The following is a 23,512-nucleotide window of genomic DNA, read 5'->3' as shown; positions in this document are numbered from 1 at the left end:
AAGGCTAGCAAAGAGATCCACGAAATACAGATGTAACCCTGTGAGGGGAAGTCACACATCACAGAGCAGTTTCTCAGAAAGCTTCTTTCCAGATTTCATCTGAGGATATTTCCTTTTTCACCATAGCCCTCTATGGGCTTCCTAATATCACTTTGCCTATTCCACAAGAACTGTCTTAGCAAAAGGCTTCTTGAGGGGAAAGGTGTAACTCTGTGAGATGATTTCACAGAACACAAAGAAGTTCCTCAGAATGCTTCTTTCTCTTTGTTATCGGAGGATATTTGCTTTGGCCCTCTAGTCTTCAAAGGGATCCGAAATATCTGTTCTCAGATTCCACAGAAATAAGGCTAGCAAAGAGATCCACGAAATACAGATGTAACTCTGTGAGATGAATTAACAGAACACTAAGCAGTTTCTCAGAAAGCTTCTTTCCAGATTTCATCTGAGGATATTTCCTTTGTAACCATAGCCCTCTTTGGGCTTCCAAATATCACTTTGCCAATTCCAAAAGAACTGTCTTAGCGAAAGGCTTCTTGAGGCGAAAGTTGTAACTCTGTGAGATGATTTCACAGAACACAAAGAAGTTTCTCAGAAAGCTTCTTTCTCATTGTTATCGGAGGATATTTCCTTTGGCCCTATAGTCTTCAAAGGGATCCGAAATATCTGTTCTCAGATTCCACAGAAATAAGGCTAGCAAAGAGATGCACGAAATACAGATGTAACTCCGTGAGATGAATTAACAGAACACTAAGCAGTTTCTGAGAAAACTTCTTTCCAGATTTCATCTGAGGATATTTCCTTTTTCAACATAGATCTCTATGGGATTCCAAATATCACTTTGCCAATTCCAGAAGAACTGTCGTAGCGAAAGGCTTCTTGAGGGGAAAGCTGTAACACTGTGTGATGATTTCACAGAACACAAAGAGGTTTCTCAGAAAGCTTCTTTCTGTTTGTTATCGGAGGATATTTCCTTTGGCTCTACAGTCTTCAAAGGGATCCGAAAAATCTGTTCACAGATTCCACAGAAATAAGGCTAGCAAAGAGATCCACGAAATACAGATATAACTCGGTGAGGTGAATTAACAGAACACTAAGCAGTTTCTCAGAAAGCTTCTTTCCAGATTTCATCTGAGGATATTTCCTCTTTCACCATAGCCCTCTATGGGCTTCCAAATATCACTTTGCCAATTCCGCAAGAACTGTCTTAGCGAAAGGCTTCCTGAGGGGAAAGCTGTAACTCTGTGAGATGATTTCACAGAACATAAAGAAGTTTCTCAGAAAGCTTCTTTCTCTTTGTTATCGGAGGATATTTCCTTTGGCCCTATAGTATTCAAAGGGATCCGAAATATCTGTTCTCAGATTCCACAGAAATAAGGCTAGCAAAGAGATCCACGAAATACAGATGCAACTCTGAGGGATGAATTAACAGAACACTAAGCAGTTTTTCAGAAAGCTTCTTTCTAGATTTCATCTGAGGATATTTTCTTTTTCACCATAGCCCTCTATGGGCTTCCAAATATCACTTTGCAAATTCCACAAGAACTGTCTTAGCGAAAGGCTTCTTGAGGGGAAAGGTGTAACTCTGTGAGACGATTTCACAGAACACAAAGAAGTTTCTCAGAAAGCTTCTTTTTCTTTGTTATCGGAGGATATTTCCTTTGGCCATAGAGTCTTCAAAGGGATCCGAAATATCTGTTCTCAGATTCCACAGTAATAAGGCTAGCAAAGAGATCCACGAAATACAGATGTAACTCTGTGAGTTGAATTAAAAGAACACTAAGCGGTTTCTCAGAAAGCTTCTTTCTAGATTTCTTCGGAGGATATTTCCTTTTTCACCATAGCCCTCTATGGGCTTCCAAATATCACTTTGCCAATTCCACAAGAACTGTCTTAGCGAAAGGCTTCCCTAGGGGAAAGATGTAACTCTGTGAAATGATTTCACAGAACACAAAGAAGTTTCTCAGAAAGCTTCTTTCTATTTGTTATCGGAGGATATTTCCTTTAGCCCTATAGTCTTCAAAGGGATCCGAAATATCTGTTCTCAGATTCCACAGAAATAAGGCTAGCAAAGAGATCCACGAAATACAGATGTAACTCTGTGAGATGAATTAACAGAACACTAAGCAGTTTCTCAGAAAGCTTCTTTCCAGATTTCATCTGAGGATATTTCCTTTTTCACCATAGCCCTCTATGGGCTTCCAAATATCACTTTGCCAATTCCACAAGAACTGTCTTAGCGAAAGGCTTCTTGAGGGGAAAGCTGTAACTCTGTGAGATGATTTCACAGAACACAAAGAAGTTTCTCAGAAAGCTTCTTTCTCTTTGTTATCGGAGGATATTTCCTTTGGCCCTATAGTCTTCAAAAGGATCCGAAATATCTGTTCTCAGAATCCACAGAAATAAGTCTAGCAAAGAGATCCACGAAATACAGATGTAACCCTGTGAGTAGAAGTCACACATCACAGAGCAGTTTCTCAGAAAGCTTCTTTCCAGATTTCATCTGAGGATATTTCCTTTTTCACCATAGCCCTCTATGGGCTTCCTAATGTCACTTTGCCTATTCCACAAGAACTGTCTTAGCGAAAGGCTTCTTGAGGGGAAAGCTGTAACTCTGTGAGATGATTTCACAGAACACAAAGAAGTTTCTCAGAAAGCTTCTTTCTCTTTGTTATCGGAAGATATTTCCTTTGGCCCTATAGTCCCCAAAGGGATCCGAAATATCTGTTCTCAGATTCCACAGAAATAAGGCCAGCAAAGAGATCCACGAAATACAGATGTAACTCTGTGAGTGGAAGTCACACATCATAGAGCAGTTTCTCAGAGAGCTTCTTTCCAGATTTCATCTGAGTATATTTCCTTTTTCACCATATCCCTCTATGGGCTTCCAAATATCACTTTCCCAATTCCACAAGAACTTTCTTAGCCAAAGGCTTCTAGAGGAGAAAGCTGTAACTCTGTGAGATGATTTCACAGAACACAAAGAAGTTTCTCAGAAAGCTTCTTTCTCTTTGTTATCGGAGGATATTTCCTTTGTCCCGAGAGTCTTCAAAGGGATCCGAAATCTCTGCTCTCAGATTCCACAGAAATAAGGCTAGCAAAGAGATCCACGAAATAAAGATGTAACTCTGTGAGATGAATTAACAGAACACTAAGCAGTTTCTCGGAAAGCTTCTTTCCAGATTTCATCTGAGGATATTTCCTTTTTCACCATAGCCCTCTATGGGCTTCCAAATATCACTTTGCCAATTCCACAAGAACTGTCTTAGCGAAAGGCTTTTTGAGGGGAAAGCTGTAACTCTGTGAGATGATTTCACAGAACACAAGGATGTTTCTCAGAAAGCTTCTTTCTCTTTATTATCGGAGGATATTTCCTTTGGCCCTATAGTCTTCAAAGGGATCCGAAATATCTGTTCTCAAATTCCACAGAAATAAGGCTAGCAAAGAGATCCACGAAATACAGATGTAACTCTGTGAGTGGAAGTCACACATCACAGAGCAGTTTCTCAGAGAGCTTCTTTCCAGATTTCATCGGAGGATATTTCCTTTTTCAACAGAGCCCTCTATGGGCTTCCAAATATCACTTTGCCAATTCCACAAGAACTGTCTTAGCGAAAGGCTTCTTGAGGGGAAAGCTGTAACTCTGTGAGATGATTTCACAGAACACAAAGAAGTTTCTCAGAAAGCTTCCTTCTCTTTGTTATCGGAGGATATTTCCTTTGGCCCTATAGTCTTCAAAGGGATCCGAAATCTCTGTTCTCAGATTCCACAGAAATAAGGCTAGCAAAGAGATCCACGAAATACAGATGTAACTCTGTGAGATGAATTAACCGAACACTAAGAAGTTTCTCAGAAAGCTTCTTTCCAGATTTCATCTGAGGATATTTCTTTTTTCACCATAGCCCTCTAAGGGCTTCCAAATATCACTTTGCCAATTCCACAAGAACTGTCTTAGCGAAAGGCTTCTTGAGGGGAAAGCTGTAACTCTGTGAGATGATTTCACAGAACACAAAGAAGTTTCTCAGAAAGCTTCTTTCTCTTTGTTATGGGAGGATATTTCCTTTGGCCCTATAGTCTTCAAAGGGATCCGAAATATCTGTTCTCAGATTACACAGAAATAAGGCTAGCAAAGACATCCACGAAATACAGATGTAACTCTTTGAGATGAATTAACAGAACACTAAGCAGTTTCTCAGAAAGCTTCTTTCCAGATTTCATCTGAGGATATTTCCTTTTTCACCATAGCCCTCTATGGGCTTCCAAATATCACTTTGCCTATTCCACAAGAACTATCTTAGCGAAAGGCTTCTTGAGGGGAAAGCTGTAACTCTTTTAGATGATTTCACCGAACACAAAGAAGTTTCTCAGTAAGCTTCTTTCTCTTTGTTATCGGAGGATATTTTCTTTGGCCCTATAGTCTTCAAAGGGATCCGAAATATCTGTTCTCAGATTGCACAGAAATAAGGCTCTCAAAGAGATCCACGAAATACAGATGTAACTCTGTGAGTTGAAGTCACACATCACAGAGCAGTTGCTCAGAAAGCTTCTTTCCAAATTTCATTTCAGGATAGTTCCTTTTTCAGCATAGCCCTCTATGGGCTTCCAAATATCACTTTGCCAATTCCACAAAACTTTCTTAGCGAAAGGCTTCTTGAGTGGAAATCTTTAACTCTGTGAGAAGATTTCACAGAACACAAAGAAGTTTCTCAGAAAGCTTCTTTCTCTTTGTTATCGGAGGATATTTCCTTTGGCCCTATAGTCTTCAAAGGGATCCGAAATATCTGTTCTCAGACTCCACAGAAATAAGGCTAGCAAAGAGATCCACGAAATACAGATGTAACTCTGTGAGTGTAAGTCACACATCACAGAGCAGTTTCTCAGAGAGCTTCTTTCCAGATTTCATCGGAGGATATTTCCTTTTTCACCATAGCCCTCTATGGGCTTCCAAGTATCACTTTCCCAATTCCACAAGAACTGTCTTAGCGAAAGGCTTCTAGAGGGGAAAGCTGTAACTCTGCGAGATGATTTCACCGAACACAAAGAAGTTTCTCTGTAAGCTTCTTTCTCTTTGTTATCGGAGGATATTTCCTTTGGCCCTATAGTCTTCAAAGGGATCCGAAATATCTGTTCTCAGATTCCACAGAAATAAGGCTAGCAAAGAGATCCACGAAATACAGATGTAACCCTGTGAGTGGAAGTCACACATCACAGAGCAGTTTCTCAGAAAGCTTCTTTCCAGATTTCATCTGAGGATATTTCCTTTTTCACCATAGCCCTCTATGGGCTTCCTAATATCACTTTGCCAATTCCACAAGAACTGTCTTCGCGAAAGGCTTCTTGAGGGGAAAGCTGTAACTCTGTGAGATGATTTCACAGAACACAAAGAAGTTTCTCAGAAAGCTTCTTTCTCTTTGTTATGGGAGGATATTTCCTTTGGCCCTATAGTCTTCAAAGGGATCCGAAATATCTGTTCTCAGATTCCACAGAAATAAGGCTAGCAAAGACATCCACGAAATACAGATGTAACTCTGTGATATGAATTAACAGAACACTAAGCAGTTTCTCAGAAAGCTTCTTTCCAGATTTCATCTGAGGATATTTCCTTTTTCAACATAGCCCTCTATGGGCTTCCAAATATCACTTTGCCTATTCCACAAGAACTATCTTAGCGAAAGGCTTCTTGAGGGGAAAGCTGTAACTCTTTTAGATGATTTCACCGAACACAAAGAAGTTTCTCAGTAAGCTTCTTTCTCTTTGCTATCGGAGGATATTTTCTTTGGCCCTATAGTCTTCAAAGGGATCCGAAATATCTGTTCTCAGATTGCACAGAAATAAGGCTGTCAAAGAGATCCACGAAATACAGATGTAACTCTGTGAGTTGAAGTCACACATCACAGAGCAGTTGCTCAGAAAGCTTCTTTCCAAATTTCATTTCAGGATAGTTCCTTTTTCAGCATAGCCCTCTATGGGCTTCCAAATATCACTTTGCCAATTCCACAAAACTTTCTTAGCGAAAGGCTTCTTGAGTGGAAATCTTTAACTCTGTGAGAAGATTTCACAGAACACAAAGAAGTTTCTCAGAAAGCTTCTTTCTCTTTGTTATCGGAGGATATTTCCTTTGGCCCTATAGTCTTCAAAGGGATCCGAAATATCTGTTCTCAGACTCCACAGAAATAAGGCTAGCAAAGAGATCCACGAAATACAGATGTAACTCTGTGAGTGGAAGTCACACATCACAGAGCAGTTTCTCAGAGAGCTTCTTTCCAGATTTCATCTGAGTATATTTCCTTTTTCACCATAGCCCTCTATGGACATCCAAGTATCACTTTCCCAATTCCACAAGAACTGTCTTAGCGAAAGGCTTCTAGAGGGGAAAGCTGTAACTCTGCGAGATGATTTCACCGAACACAAAGAAGTTTCTCTGTAAGCTTCTTTCTCTTTGTTATCGGAGGATATTTCCTTTGGCCCTATAGTCTTCAAAGGGATCCGAAATATCTGTTCTCAGATTCCACAGAAATAAGGCTAGCAAAGAGATCCACGAAATACAGATGTAACCCTGTGAGGGGAAGTCACACATCACAGAGCAGTTTCTCAGAAAGCTTCTTTCCAGATTTCATCTGAGGATATTTCCTTTTTCACCATAGCCCTCTATGGGCTTCCTAATATCACTTTGCCTATTCCACAAGAACTGTCTTAGCAAAAGGCTTCTTGAGGGGAAAGGTGTAACTCTGTGAGATGATTTCACAGAACACAAAGAAGTTCCTCAGAATGCTTCTTTCTCTTTGTTATCGGAGGATATTTGCTTTGGCCCTCTAGTCTTCAAAGGGATCCGAAATATCTGTTCTCAGATTCCACAGAAATAAGGCTAGCAAAGAGATCCACGTAATCCAGATGTAACCTGTGAGTGGAAGACACACATCACAGAGCAGTTTCTCAGCAAGCTTCTTTCCAGATTTCATCTGAGGATATTTCCTTTTTCACCATAGCCCTCTATGGGCTTCCAAATATCACTTTGCCAATTCCACAAGAACTGTCTTCGCGAAAGGCTTCTTGAGGGGAAAGCTGTAACTCTGTGAGATGATTTCACAGAACACAAAGAAGTTTCTCAGAAAGCTTCTTTCTCTTTGTTATGGGAGGATATTTCCTTTGGCCCTATAGTCTTCAAAGGGATCCGAAATATCTGTTCTCAGATTCCACAGAAATAAGGCTAGCAAAGACATCCACGAAATACAGATGTAACTCTGTGATATGAATTAACAGAACACTAAGCAGTTTCTCAGAAAGCTTCTTTCCAGATTTCATCTGAGGATATTTCCTTTTTCAACATAGCCCTCTATGGGCTTCCAAATATCACTTTGCCTATTCCACAAGAACTATCTTAGCGAAAGGCTTCTTGAGGGGAAAGCTGTAACTCTTTTAGATGATTTCACCGAACACAAAGAAGTTTCTCAGTAAGCTTCTTTCTCTTTGCTATCGGAGGATATTTTCTTTGGCCCTATAGTCTTCAAAGGGATCCGAAATATCTGTTCTCAGATTGCACAGAAATAAGGCTCTCAAAGAGATCCACGAAATACAGATGTAACTCTGTGAGTTGAAGTCACACATCACAGAGCAGTTGCTCAGAAAGCTTCTTTCCAAATTTCATTTCAGGATAGTTCCTTTTTCAGCATAGCCCTCTATGGGCTTCCAAATATCACTTTGCCAATTCCACAAAACTTTCTTAGCGAAAGGCTTCTTGAGTGGAAATCTTTAACTCTGTGAGAAGATTTCACAGAACACAAAGAAGTTTCTCAGAAAGCTTCTTTCTCTTTGTTATCGGAGGATATTTCCTTTGGCCCTATAGTCTTCAAAGGGATCCGAAATATCTGTTCTCAGACCCCACAGAAATAAGGCTAGCAAAGAGATCCACGAAATACAGATGTAACTCTGTGAGATGAATTAACAGAACACTAAGCAGTTTCTCAGAAAGCTTCTATCCAGATTTCATCTGAGGATATTTCCTTTTTCACCATAGCCCTCTATGGGCTTCCAAAAGTCACTTTGCCAATTGCACAAGAACTGTCTTAGCGAAAGGCTTCTTGAGGGGAAAGCTGTAACACTGTGAGATGATTTCACAGAACACAAAGAAGTTTCTCAGAAAGCTTCTTTCTCTTTGTTATCAGAGGATATTTCCTTTGGCCCTATAGTCTTCAAAGGGATCCGAAATATCTGTTCTCAGATTCCACAGAAATAAGGCTAGCAAAGAGATCCACGAAATACAGATGTAACTCTGTGACTGGAAGTCACACATCACAGAGCAGTTTCTCAGAGAGCTTCTCTCCAGATTTCTTCTGAGTATATTTCCTTTTTCACCATAGCCCTCAATGGGCTTCCAAATATCTCTTCGCCTATTCCACAAGAACTGTCTTAGCGAAAGGCTTCTTGAGGGGAAAGCTGTAACTCTGTGAGATGATTTCACCGAACACAAAGAAGTTTCTCAGAAAGCTTCTTTATCTTTGTTATCGTAGGATATTTCCTTTGGTCCTACAGTCTTCAAAGGGATCCAAAATCTCTGTTCTCAGATTCCACAGAAATAAGGCTAGCAAAGAGATCCACGAAATACAGAAGTAACTCTGTGAGATGAATTAACAGAACACTAAGCAGTTTCTCAGAAAGCTTCTTTCCAGATTTCATCTGAGGATATTTCCTTTTTCACCATAGCCCTCTATGGGCTTCCAAATATCACTTTGCCAATTCCACAAGAACTGTCTTAGCGAAAGGCTTCTTGAGGGGAAAGCTGTAACTCTGTGAGATGATTTCACAGAACACAAAGAAGTTTCTCAGAAAGCTTCTTTCTCTTTTTTATCGGAGGATATTTCCTTCGGCCCCATAGTTTTCAAAGGGATCCGAAATATCTGTTCTCAGATTCCACAGAAATAAGGCTTGCAAAGAGATCCACGAAATACAGATGTAACCCTGTGAGTGGAAGTCACATCACAGAGCAGTTTCTCAGAAAGCTTCTTTCCACATTTCATCTGAGGATATTTCCTTTTTCACCATAGCGCTATAGGGGCTTCCAAATATCACTTTGCTAATTCCACAAGAACTGTCTTAGCGAAAGGCTTCTTGAGTGGAAAGCTTTAACTCTGTGAGAAGATTTCACAGAACACAAAGAAGTTTCTCAGAAAACTTCTTTCTCTTTGTTATCGGAGGATATTTCCTTTGGCCCTATAGTCTTCAAAGGGATCCGAAATATCAGTTCTCAGATTCCACAGAAATAAGGCTAGCAAAGAGATCCACGAAATACAGATGTAACTCCGTGAGATGAATTAACAGAACACTAAGCAGTTTCTCAGAAAGCTTCTATCCAGATTTCATCTGAGGATATTTCCTTTTTCACCATAGCCCTCTATGGGCTTCCAAACGTCACTTTGCCAATTCCACAAGAACTGTCTTAGCCAAAGGCTTCTTGAGGGGAAAGCTGTAACTCTGTGAGATGATTTCACAGAACACAAAGAAGTTACTCAGAAAGTTTCTTTCTCTTTGTTATCGGAGAATATTTCCTTTGGCCCTATAGTCTTCAAAGGGATCCGAAATATCTGTTCTCAGATTCCACAGAAATAAGGCTAGCAAAGAGATCCACGAAATGCAGATGTAACTCTGTGAGATGAATTAACAGAACACTAAGCAGTTTCTCAGAAAGCTTCTTTCCAGATTTCATCTGAGGATATTTCCTTTTTCACCATAGCCCTCTATGGGCTTCCAAATATCACTTTGCCAATTCCACAAGAACTGTCTTAGCGAAAGGCTTCTTGAGGGGAAAGCTGTAACTCTGTGAGATGATTTCACAGAACACAAAGAAGTTTCTCAGGAAGTTTCTTTCTCTTTGTTATCGGAGGATATTTCCTTTGGCCCTATAGTCTTCAAAGGGATCCGAAATATCTGTTCTCAGATTCCACAGAAATAAGGCCAGCAAAGAGATCCACGAAATACAGATGTAACTCTGTGAGTGGATGTCACACATCACAGAGCAGTTTCTCAGAAAGCTTCTTTCCAGATTTCATCTGAGGATATTTCCTTTTTCACCATAGCCCTCTATGGGCTTCCAAATATCACTTTGCCAATTCCACAAGAACTGTCTTAGCGAAAGGCTTCTTGAGGGGAAAGCTGTAAATCTGTGAGATGATTTCAACGAACACAAAGAAGTTTCTCAGAAAGCATCTTTCTCTTTGTTATCGGAGGATATTTCCTTTGGCCCTATAGTCTTCAAAGGGATCCGAAATATCTGTTCTCAGATTCCACAGAAATAAGGCTAGCAAAGAGATCCATGAAATACAGATGTAACTCTGTGAGTGGAAGTCACACATCACAGAGCAGTTTCTCAGAAAGCTTCTTTCCAGATTTCATCTGAGGATATTTCCTTTTTCAACATAGATCTCTATGGGCTTCCAAATATCACTTTGGCAATACCACAAGAACTCTCTTAGCGAAAGGCTTCTTGAGGGGAAAGCTGTCACTCTGTGAAATGATTTCACAGAAAACAAAGAAGTTTCTCAGAATGCTTCTTTCTCTTTTTTAACAGAGGATATTTCCTTTGGCCCTATAGTCTTCAAAGGGATCCGAAATATCTGTTCTCAAATTCCACAGAAATAAGGCTAGCAAAGAGATCCACGAAATACAGATGTAACTCTATGAGTGGAAGTCACAAATCACAGAGCAGTTTCTCAGAAAGCTTCTTTCCAGATTTCATCTGAGGATATTTCCTTTTTCACCATAGCCCTCTATGGGCTTTCAAATATCACTTTGCCAATTCCACAAGAACTGTCTTAGCGAAAGGCTTCTTGAGGGGAAAGCTGTAACTCTGTGAGATGATTTCAAAGAACACAAAGAAGTTTCTCAGAAAGCTTCTTTCTCTTTGTTATCGGAGGATATTTCCTTTGGCCCTATAGTCTTCAAAGGGATCCGAAATATCTGTTCTCAGATTCCACAGAAATAAGGGTAGCAAAGAGATCCACGAAATACAGATGTAACCCTGTGAGTGGAAGTCACACCTCACAGAGCAGTTTCTCAGAAAGCTTCTTTCCAAATTTCATTTCAGGATATTTCCTTTTTCACCATAGCCCTCTATGGGCTTCCAAATATCACTATGCCGATTCCACTACAACTGTCTTAGCGAAAGGCTTCTTGAGTGGAAAGCTTTAACTCTGTGAGAAGATATCACAGAACACAAAGAAGTTTCTCAAAAAGCTTCTTTCTCTTTGTTATCGGAGGATATTTCCTTTGGCCCTATAGTCTTCAAAGGGATCCGAAATATCTGTTCTCAGATTCCACAGAAATAAGGCTAGCAAAGAGATCCACGAAATACAGATGTAACTCTGTGAGTGGAAGTCACACATCACAGAGCAGTTTCTCAGAGAGCTTCTTTCCAGATTTCATCTGAGTATATTTCCTTTTTCACCATAGCCCTCTATGGGCTTCCAAATATCACTTTCCTAATTCCACAAGAACTGTCTTAGCGAAAGGCTTCTAGAGGGGAAAGCTGTAACTCTGCGAGATGATTTCACCGAACACAAAGAAGTTTCTCTGTAAGCTTCTTTCTCTTTGTTATCGGAGGATATTTCCTTTGGCCCTATAGTCTTCAAAGGGATCCGAAATATCTGTTCTCAGATTCCACAGAAATAAGGCTAGCAAAGAGATCCACGAAATACAGATGTAACCCTGTGAGTGGAAGTCACACATCACAGAGCAGTTTCTCAGAAAGCTTCTTTCCAGATTTCATCTGAGGATATTTCCTTTTTCACCAGAGCCCTCTATGGGCTTCCAAATATCACTTAGCCAATTCCACAAGAAGTGTCTTAGCGAAAGGCTTCTTGAAGGGGAAGGTGTAACTCTGTGAGATGATTTCAAAGAACACAAAGAAGTTTCTCAGAAAGCTTCTTTCTCTTTGTTATCGGAGGATATTTCCTTTGTCCCTAGAGTCTTCAAAGGGATCCGAAATCTCTGCTCTCAGATTCCACAGAAATAAGGCTAGCAAAGAGATCCACGAAATACAGATGTAACACTGGGAGATGAATTAACAGAACACTAAGCAGTTTCTCAGAAAGCTTCTTTCCAGATTTCATCTGAGGATATTTCCTTTTTAACCATAGCCCTCTATGGGCTTCCAAATATCACTTTGCCAATTCCACAAGAACTGTCTTAGCGAAAGGCTTTTTGAGGGGAAAGCTGTAACTCTGTGAGATGATTTCACAGAACACAAGGAAGTTTCTCAGAAAGCTTCTTTCTCTTTATTATCTGAGGATATTTCCTTTGGCCCTATAGTCTTCAAAGGGATCCGAAATATCTGTTCTCAAATTCCACAGAAATAAGGCTAGCAAAGAGATCCACGAAATACAGATGTAACTCTGTGAGTGGAAGTCACACATCACAGAGCAGTTTCTCAGAGAGCTTCTTTCAAGACTTCAACGGAGGATATTTCCTTTTTCAACAGAGCCCTCTATGGGCTTCCAAATATCACTTTGCCAATTCCACAAGAACTGTCTTAGCGAAAGGCTTCTTGAGGGGAAAGCTGTAACTCTGTGAGACGATTTCACAGAACACAAAGAAGTTTCTCAGAAAGCTTCTTTCTCTTTGTTATCGGAGAATATTTCCTTTGGCCCTATAGTTTTCAAAGGGATCCGAAATATCTGTTCTCAGATTCCACAGAAATAAGGCCAGCAAAGAGATCCACGAAATACAGATGTAACTCTGTGAGTGGAAGTCACACATCACAGAGCAGTTTCTCAGAGAGCTTCTTTCCAGATTTCATCTGAGTATATTTCCTTTTTCACCATAGCCCTCTATGGGCTTCCAAATATCACTTTCCTAATTCCACAAGAACTGTCTTAGCGAAAGGCTTCTAGAGGGGAAAGCTGTAACTCTGCGAGATGATTTCACCGAACACAAAGAAGTTTCTCTGTAAGCTTCTTTCTCTTTGTTATCGGAGGATATTTCCTTTGGCCCTATAGTCTTCAAAGGGATCCGAAATATCTGTTCTCAGATTCCACAGAAATAAGGCTAGCAAAGAGATCCACGAAATACAGATGTAACCCTGTGAGTGGAAGTCACACATCACAGAGCAGTTTCTCAGAAAGCTTCTTTCCAGATTTCATCTGAGGATATTTCCTTTTTCACCATAGCCCTCTATGGGCTTCCTAATATCACTTTGCCTATTCCACAAGAACTGTCTTAGCGAAAGGCTTCTTGAGGGGAAAGCTGTAACTCTGAGAGATGATTTCACAGAACACAAAGAAGTTTCTCAGAAAGCTTCTTTCTCTTTGTTATCGGAGGATATTTCCTTTGGCCCTATAGTCTTCAAAGGTATCCGAAATATCTGTAATCAGATTCCACAGAAATAAGGGTAGCAAAGAGATCCACGAAATACAGATGTAACTCTGTGAGATGAATTAACAGAACACTAAGCAGTTTCTCAGATAGCTTCTTTCCAGATTTCATCTGAGGATATTTCCTTTTTCAACAGAGCCCTCTATGGGCTTCCAAATATCACTTTGCCAATTCCACAAGAACTGTCTTAGCGAAAGGCTTCTTGAGGGGAAAGGTGTAACTCTGTGAGACGATTTCACAGAACACAAAGAAGTTCCTCAGAATGCTTCTTTCTCTTTGTTATCGGAGGATATTTGCTTTGGCCCTCTAGTCTTCAAAGGGATCCGAAATATCTGTTCTCAGATTCCACAGAAATAAGGCTAGCAAAGAGATCCACGTAATCCAGATGTAACCTGTGAGTGGAAGACACACATCACAGAGCATTTTCTCAGCAAGCTTCTTTGCAGATTTCATCTGAGGATATTTCCTTTTTCACCATAGCCCTCTATGGGCTTCCAAATATCACTTTGCCAATTCCACAAGAACTGTCTTAGCGAAAGGCTTCTTGAGGGGAAAGCTGTAACTCTGTGAGACGATTTCACAGAACACAAAGACGTTTCTCAGAAAGCTTCCTTCTCTTTGTTATCGGAGAATATTTCTTTTGGCCCTATAGTCTTCAAAGGGATCCGAAATGTCTGTTCTCAGATTCCACAGAAATAAGGCTAGCAAAGAGATCCACGAAATACAGATGTAACTCTGTGAGATGAATTAACCGAACACTAAGCAGTTTCTCAGAAAGCTTCTTTCCAGATTTCATCTGAGGATATTTCCTTTTTCACCATAGCCCTCTATGGGCTTCCAAATATCACCTTGCCAATTCCACAAGAACTGTCTTAGCGAAAGGCTTCTTGAGGGGAAAGCTGTAACTCTGTTAGATGATTTCACAGAACACAAAGAAGTTCCTCAGAATGCCTCTTTCTCTTTGTTATCGGAGGATATTTGCTTTGGCCCTATAGCCTTCAAAGGGATCCGAAATATCTGTTCTCAGATTCCACAGAAATAAGGCTAGCAAAGAGATCCACGTAATCCAGATGTAACCTGTGAGTGGAAGACACACATCACAGAGCAGTTTCTCAGCAAGCTTCTTTCCAGATTTCATCTGAGGATCTTTCCTTTTTCACCATAGCCCTCTATGGGCTTCCATATATCACTTTGCCAATTCCACAAGAACTGTCTTAGCGAAAGGCTTCTTGAGGGGAAAGCTGTAAGTCTGTGAGATGATTTCACAGAACACAAAGAAGTTTCTCAGAAAGCTTCTTTCTCTTTGTTATCGGAGGATATTTCCTTTGTCCCTAGAGTCTTCAAAGGGATCCGAAATCTCTGCTCTCAGATCCCACAGAAATAAGGCTAGCAAAGAGATCCACGAAATACAGATGTAAATCTGTGAGATGAATTAACAGAACACTAAGCAGTTTCTCAGAAAGCTTCTTTCCAGATTTCATCTGAGGATATTTCCTTTTTCACCATAGCCCTCTATGGGCTTCCAAATATCACTTTGCCAATCCACAAGAACTGTCTTAGCGAAAGGCTTTTTGAGGGGAAAGCTGTAACTCTGTGAGATGATTTCACAGAACACAAGGAAGTTTCTCAGAAAGCTTCTTTCTCTTTATTATCGGAGGATATTTCCTTTGGCCCTATAGTCTTCAAAGGGATCCGAAATATCTGTTCTCAAATTCCACAGCAATAAGGCTAGCAAAGAGATCCACGAAATACAGATGTAACTCTGTGAGTGGAAGTCACACATCACAGAGCAGTTTCTCAGAGAGCTTCTTTCCAGATTTCATCGGAGGATATTTCCTTTTTCAACAGAGCCCTCTATGGGCTTCCAAATATCACTTTGCCAATTCCACAAGAACTGTCTTAGCGAAAGGCTTCTTGAGGGGAAAGCTGTAACTCTGTGAGACGATTTCACAGAACACAAAGAAGTTTCTCAGAAAGCTTCCTTCTCTTTGTTATCGGAGAATATTTCCTTTGGCCCTATAGTCTTCAAAGGGATCCGAAATCTCTGTTCTCAGATTCCACAGAAATAAGGCTAGCAAAGAGATCCACGAAATACAGATGTAACTCTGTGAGATGAATTAACCGAACACTAAGAAGTTTCTCAGAAAGCTTCTTTCCAGATTTCATCTGAGGATATTTCCTTTTTCACCATAGCCCTCTATGGGCTTCCAAATATCACTTTGCCAATTCCACAAGAACTGTCTTCGCGAAAGGCTTCTTGAGGGGAAAGCTGTAACTCTGTGAGATGATTTCACAGAACACAAAGAAGTTTCTCAGAAAGCATCTTTCTCTTTGTTATGGGAGGATATTTCCTTTGGCCCTATAGTCTTCAAAGGGATCCGAAATATCTGTTCTCAGATTCCACAGAAATAAGGCTAGCAAAGACATCCACGAAATACAGATGTAACTCTGTGATATGAATTAACAGAACACTAAGCAGTTTCTCAGAAATCTTCTTTCCAGATTTCATCTGAGGATATTTCCTTTTTCAACATAGCCCTCTATGGGCTTCCAAATATCACTTTGCCTATTCCACAAGAACTATCTTAGCGAAAGGCTTCTTGAGGGGAAAGCTGTAACTCTTTTAGATGATTTCACCGAACACAAAGAAGTTTCTCAGTAAGCTTCTTTCTCTTTGCTATCGGAGGATATTTTCTTTGGCCCTATAGTCTTCAAAGGGATCCGAAATATCTGTTCTCAGATTGCACAGAAATAAGGCTCTCAAAGAGATCCACGAAATACAGATGTAACTCTGTGAGTTGAAGTCACACATCACAGAGCAGTTGCTCAGAAAGCTTCTTTCCAAATTTCATTTCAGGATAGTTCCTTTTTCAGCATAGCCCTCTATGGGCTTCCAAATATCACTTTGCCAATTCCACAAAACTTTCTTAGCGAAAGGCTTCTTGAGTGGAAATCTTTAACTCTGTGAGAAGATTTCACAGAACACAAGGAAGTTTCTCAGAAAGCTTCTTTCTCTTTGTTATCGGAGGATATTTCCTTTGGCCCAATAGTCTTCAATGGGATCCAAAATATCTGTTCTCAGACTCCACAGAAATAAGGCTAGCAAAGAGATCCACGAAATACAGATGTAACTCTGTGAGATGAATTAACAGAACACTAAGCAGTTTCTCAGAAAGCTTCTATCCAGATTTCATCTGAGGATATTTCCTTTTTCACCATAGCCCTCTATGGGCTTCCAAAAGTCACTTTGCCAATTGCACAAGAACTGTCTTAGCGAAAGGCTTCTTGAGGGGAAAGCTGTAACACTGTGAGATGATTTCTCAGAACACAAAGAAGTTTGTCAGAAAGCTTCTTTCTCTTTGTTATCAGAGGATAATTCCATTTGGCCCTATAGACTTCAAAGGGATCCGAAATATCTGTTCTCAGATTCCACAGAAATAAGGCTAGCAAAGAGATCCACGAAATACAGATGTAACTCTGTGAGTGGAAGTCACACATCACAGAGCAGTTTCTCAGAGAGCTTCTTTCCAGATTTCATCTGAGTATATTTCCTTTTTCAACACAGCCCTCTATGGGATTCCAAATATCACTTTGCCAATTCCGCAAGAACTGTCTTAGCGAAAGGCTTCCTGAGGGGAAAGCTGTAACTCTGTGAGATGATTTCACAGAAATTAAAGTAGTTTCTCAGAAAGCTTCTTTCTCTTTGTTATCGGAGGATATTTCCTTTGGCCCTATAGTATTCAAAGGGATCCGAAATATCTGTTCTCAGATTCCACAGAAATAGGGCTAGCAAAGAGATCCAAGAAATACAGATGCAACTCTGAGGGATGAATTAACAGAACACTAAGCAGTTTTTCAGAAAGCTTCTTTCTAGATTTCATCTGAGGATATTTTCTTTTTCACCATAGACCTCTATGGGCTTCCAAATATCACTTTGCAAATTCCACAAGAACTGTCTTAGCGAAAGGCTTCTTGAGGGGAAAGGTGTAACTCTGTGAGACGATTTCACAGAACACAAAGAAGTTTCTCAGAAAGCTTCTTTTTCTTTGTTATCGGAGGATATTTCCTTTGGCCATAGAGTCTTCAAAGGGATCCGAAATATCTGTTCTCAGATTCCACAGTAATAAGGCTAGCAAAGAGATCCACGAAATACAGATGTAACTCTGTGAGTTGAATTAAAAGAACACTAAGCGGTTTCTCAGAAAGCTTCTTTCTAGATTTCTTCGGAGGATATTTCCTTTTTCACCATAGCCCTCTATGGGCTTCCAAATATCACTTTGCCAATTCCACAAGAACTGTCTTAGCGAAAGGCTTCCCTAGGGGAAAGCTGTAACTCTGTGAAATGATTTCACAGAACACAAAGAAGTTTCTCAGAAAGCTTCTTTCTCTTTGTTATCGGAGGATATTTCCTTTAGCCCTATAGTCTTCAAAGGGATCCGAAATATCTGTTCTCAGATTCCACAGAAATAAGGCTAGCAAAGAGATCCACGAAATACAGATGTAACTCTGTGAGTTGAATTAAAAGAACACTAAGCGGTTTCTCAGAAAGCTTCTTTCCAGATTTCATCTGAGGATATTTCCTTTTTCACCATAGCCCTCTATGGGCTTCCAAATATCACTTTGCCAATAAGACAAGAACTGTCTTAGTCAAAGGGTTTTTGAGGGGAAAGCTGTAACTCTGTGAGATGATTTCACAGAACACAAAGAAGTTTCTCAGAAAGCTTCTTTCTCTTTGTTATCGGAGGATATTTCCTTTGGCCCTATAGTCTTCAAAAGGATCCGAAATATCTGTTCTCAGATTCCACAGAAATAAGGCTAGCAAAGAGATCCACGAAATACAGATGTAACTCTGTGAGATGAATTAACAGAACACTAAGCAGTTTCTCAGAAAGCTTCTTTCCAGATTTCATGTGAGGATATTTCCTTTTTCACCATAGCCCTCTATGGGCTTCCAAATATCACTTAGCCTATTCCACAAGAACTGTCTTAGCGAAAGGCTTCTTGAGGGGAAAGCTGTAACTCTGTGAGATGATTTCACCGAACACAAGGAAGTTCCTCAGAAAGCTTCTTACTCTTTTTTATCGGAGGATATTTCCTTTGGCCCTATAGTCTTCAAAGGGATCCGAAATATCTGTTCTCAGATTCCACAGAAATAAGGCTAGCAAAGAGATCCACGTAATACAGATGTAACCCTGTGATTGGAGACACACATCACAGAGGAGTTTCTCAGCAAGCTTCTTTCCAGATTTCATCTGAGGATATTTCCTTTTTCACCATAGCCCTCTATGGGCTTCCAAATATCACTTTGCCAATTCCACAAGAACTTTCTTAGCGAAAGGCTTCTTGAGGGGAAAGCTGTAACTCTGTGAGATGATTTCACAGAACACAAAGAAGTTTCTCAGAAAGCTTCTTTCTCTTTGTTATCGGAGGATATTTCCTTTGGCCCTATAGTCCTCAAAGGGATCCGAAATATCTGTTCTCAGATTCCACAGAAATAAGGCCAGCAAAGAGATCCACGAAATACAGATGTAACTCTGTGAGTGGAAGTCACACATCATAGAGCAGTTTCTCAGAGAGCTTCTTTCCAGATTTCATCTGAGTATATTTCCTTTTTCACCATATCCCTCTATGGGCTTCCAAATATCACTTTCCCAATTCCACAAGAACTGTCTTAGCGAAAGGCTTCTAGAGGGGAAAGCTGTAACTCTGCGAGATGATTTCACCGAACACAAAGAAGTTTCTCTGTAAGCTTCTTTCTCTTTGTTATCGGAGGATATTTCCTTTGGCCCTATAGTCTTCAAAGGGATCCGAAATATCTGTTCTCAGATTCCACAGAAATAAGGCTAGCAAAGAGATCCACGAAATACAGATGTAACCCTGTGAGTGGAAGTCACACATCACAGAGCAGTTTCTCAGAAAGCTTATTTCCAGATTTCATCTGAGGATATTTCCTTTTTCACCATAGCCCTCTATGGGCTTCCTAATATCACTTTGCCTATTCCACAAGAACTGTCTTAGCGAAAGGCTTCTTGAGGGGAAAGCTGTAACTCTGTGAGATGATTTCACAGAACACAAAGAAGTTTCTCAGAAAGCTTCTTTCTCTTTGTTATCGGAGGATATTTCCTTTGTCCCTAGAGTCTTCAAAGGGATCCGAAATCTCTGCTCTCAGATTCCACAGAAATAAGGCTAGCAAAGAGATCCACGAAATAAAGATGTAACTCTGTGAGATGAATTAACAGAACACTAAGCAGTTTCTCAGAAAGCTTCTTTCCAGATTTCATCTGAGGATATTTCCTTTTTCACCATAGCCCTCTATGGGCTTCCAAATATCACTTTGCCAATTCCACAAGAACTGTCTTAGCGAAAGGCTTTTTGAGGGGAAAGCTGTAACTCTGTGAGATGATTTCACAGAACACAAGGAAGTTTCTCAGAAAGCTTCTTTCTCTTTATTATCGGAGGATATTTCCTTTGGCCCTATAGTCTTCAAAGGGATCCGAAATATCTGTTCTCAAATTCCACAGAAATAAGGCTAGCAAAGAGATCCACGAAATACAGATGTAACTCTGTGAGTGGAAGTCACACATCACAGAGCAGTTTCTCAGAGAGCTTCTTTCCAGATTTCATCGGAGGATATTTCCTTTTTCAACAGAGCCCTCTATGGGCTTCCAAATATCACTTTGCCAATTCCACAAGAACTGTCTTAGCGAAAGGATTCTTGAGGGGAAAGCTGTAACTCTGTGAGATGATTTCACAGAACACAAAGAAGTTTCTCAGAAAGCTTCCTTCTCTTTGTTATCGGAGGATATTTCCTTTGGCCCTATAGTCTTCAAAGGGATCCGAAATCTCTGTTCTCAGATTCCACAGAAATAAGGCTAGCAAAGAGATCCACGAAATACAGATGTAACTCTGTGAGATGAATTAACCGAACACTAAGAAGTTTCTCAGCAAGCTTCTTTCCAGATTTCATCTGAGGATATTTCCTTTTTCACCATAGTCCTCTAGGGGCTTCCAAATATCACTTTGCCTATTCCACAAGAACTGTCTTAGCGAAAGGCTTCTTGAGGGGATAGCTGTAAATCTGTGAGATGATTTCAACGAACACAAAGAAGTTTCTCAGAAAGCATCTTTCTCTTTGTTATCGGAGGATATTTCCTTTGGCCCTATAGTCTTCAAAGGGATCCGAAATATCTGTTCTCAGATTCCACAGAAATAAGGCTAGCAAAGAGATCCACGAAATACAGATGTAAACCTGTGAGTGGAAGTCACACATCACAGAGCAGTTTCTCAGAAAGCTTCTTTCCAGATTTCATCTGAGGATATTTCCTTTTTCACCATAGCCGTCTATGGGCTTCCTAATATCACTTTGCCTATTCCACAAGAACTGTCTTAGCGAAAGGCTTCTTGAGGGGAAAGCTGTAACTCTGAGAGATGATTTCACAGAACACAAAGAAGTTTCTCAGAAAGCTTCTTTCTCTTTGTTATCGGAGGATATTTCCTTTGGCCCTATAGTCTTCAAAGGTATCCGAAATATCTGTAATCAGATTCCACAGAATAAGGGTAGCAAAGAGATCCACGAAATACAGATGTAACTCTGTGAGATGAATTAACAGAACACTAAGCAGTTTCTCAGATAGCTTCTTTCCAGATTTCATCTGAGGATATTTCCTTTTTCAACAGAGCCCTCTATGGGCTTCCAAATATCACTTTGCCAATTCCACAAGAACTGTCTTAGCGAAAGGCTTCTTGAGGGGAAAGGTGTAACTCTGTGAGATGATTTCACAGAACACAAAGAAGTTCCTCAGAATGCTTCTTTCTCTTTGTTATCGGAGGATATTTGCTTTGGCCCTCTAGTCTTCAAAGGGATCCGAAATATCTGTTCTCAGATTCCACAGAAAGAAGGCTAGTAAGGAGATCCACGAAATACAGATGTAACTCTGTGAGTGGAAGTCACACATCCCAGAGCAGTTTCTCAGAAAGCTTCTTTCCAGATTTCATCTGAGGATATTTCCTTTTTCACCATAGCCCTATATGGGCTTCCAAATATCACTTTGCCAATTCCACAAGAACTGTCTTAGCGAAAGGCTTCTTGAGGGGAAAGCTGTAACTCTGTGAGATGATTTCACAGAACACAAAGAAGTTTCTCAGTAAGCTTCTTTCTCTTTGTTATCAGAGGATATTTCCTTTGGCCCTTTATTCTTCAAAGGGATCCGAAATATCTGTTCTCAGATTCCACAGAAATAAGGCTAGCAAAGAGATCCACGAAATACTGATGTAACTCTGTGAGATGAATTAACAGAACACTAAGCAGTTTCTCATTAAGCTTCTTCCAGATTACATCTGAGGATATTTCCTTTTTCACCATGGCCCTCTATGGGCTTCCAAATATCACTTTGCCTATTCCACAAGAACTGTCTTAGCGAAAGGATTCTTGAGGGGAAAGCTGTAACTCTGTGAGATGATTTCACAGAACACAAAGAAGATTCTCAGAAAGCTTCTTTCTCTTTGTTATCGGAGGATATTTCCTTTGGCCCTATAGTCTTCAAAGGGATCCGAAATATCTGTTCTCAGATTCCACAGAAATAAGGCTAGCAAAGAGATCCACGAAATACAGATGTAACTCTGTGAGTGGAAGTTACACATCACAGAGCAGTTTCTCAGAAAGCTTCTTTCCAGATTTCATCTGAGGATATTTCCTTTTTCACCATAGCCCTCTATGGGCTTATAAATATCACTTTGCCAATTCCACAAGAACTGTGTTAGCGAAAGGCTTCTTGAGGGGAAACCTGTAACTCTGTGAGATGATTTCATAGAACACAAAGTAGTTTCTCAGAAAGCTTCTTTCTCTTTGTTATCGGAGGATATTTCCTTTGGCCCTGTAGTCTTCAAAGGGATCCGAAATATCTGTTCTCAGATTCCACAGAAATAAGGCTAGCAAAGAGATCCACGAAAAACAGATGTAACTCTGTGAGTGGAAGTCACACATCACAGAGCAGTTTCTCAGAAAGCTTCTTTCCAAATTTCATTTGAGGATATTTCCTTTTTCACCATAGCCCTCTATGGGCTTCCAAATATCACTTTGCCAATTCCACAAGAACTGTCTTAGCGAAAGGCATCTTGAGGGGAAAGCTGTAACTCTGTGAAATTATTTCACAGAACACAAAGAAGTTTCTCAGAAAGCTTCTTTCTCTTTGTTATCAGAGGATATTTCCTTTGGCCCTATAGTCTTCAAAGGGATCCGAAATATCTGTTCTCAGATTCCACAGAAATAAGGCTAGCAAAGAGATCCACGAAAAACAGATGTAACTCTGTGAGATGAATTAACAGAACACTAAGCAGTTTCTCAGAAAGCTTCTTTCCAGATTTCATCTGAGGGTATTTCCTTTTTCACGATAGCCCTCTATGGGCTTCCAAATATCACTTTGCTAATTCCACAAGAACTGTCTTAGCGAAAGGCTTCTTGAGGGGAAAGCTGTAACTCTGTGAGATGATTTCACAGAACACAAAGAAGTTTCTCAGAAAGATGCTTTATCTTTGTTATCGGAGGATATTTCATTTGGCCCTATAGTCTTCAAAGGGATCCGAAATATCTGTTCTCAGATTCCACAGAAACAAGGCTAGCAAAGAGATCCACGAAAAACAGATGTAACCCTGTGAGTGGAAGTCACGCCTCACAGAGCAGTTTCTCAGAAAGCTTCTTTCCAAATTTCATTTGAGGATATTTCCTTTTTCACCATAGCCCTCTATGGGCTTCCAAATATCACTTTGCCAATTCCACAAGAACTGTCTTAGCGAAAGGCTTCTTGAGGGGAAAGCTGTAACTCTGTGAGTTGATTTCACAGAACACAAAGAAGTTTCTCAGAAAGCTTCTTTCTCTTTGTTATCGGCGGATATTTCCATTGGCCCTATATTCTTCAAAGGAATCCGAAATATCTGTTCTCAGATTCCACAGAAATAAGGCTAGCAAAGAGATCCATGAAATACAGATGTAACTCTGTGAGATGAATTAACAGAACACTAAGCAGTTTCTCAGAAAGCTTCTTTCCAGATTTCATGTGAGGGTATTTCCTTTTTCACCATAGACCTCTATGTGCTTCCAAATATCACTTTGCCAATACCACAAGAACTGTTTTAGTCAAAGGCATCGTGAGGGGAA

Source organism: Macaca nemestrina, chromosome X, assembly GCF_043159975.1.
Source record: "Macaca nemestrina isolate mMacNem1 chromosome X, mMacNem.hap1, whole genome shotgun sequence".
In the NCBI taxonomy this organism is placed as follows: domain Eukaryota; kingdom Metazoa; phylum Chordata; class Mammalia; order Primates; family Cercopithecidae; genus Macaca; species Macaca nemestrina.
Note: the sequence above shows the minus strand (reverse complement) of the source record.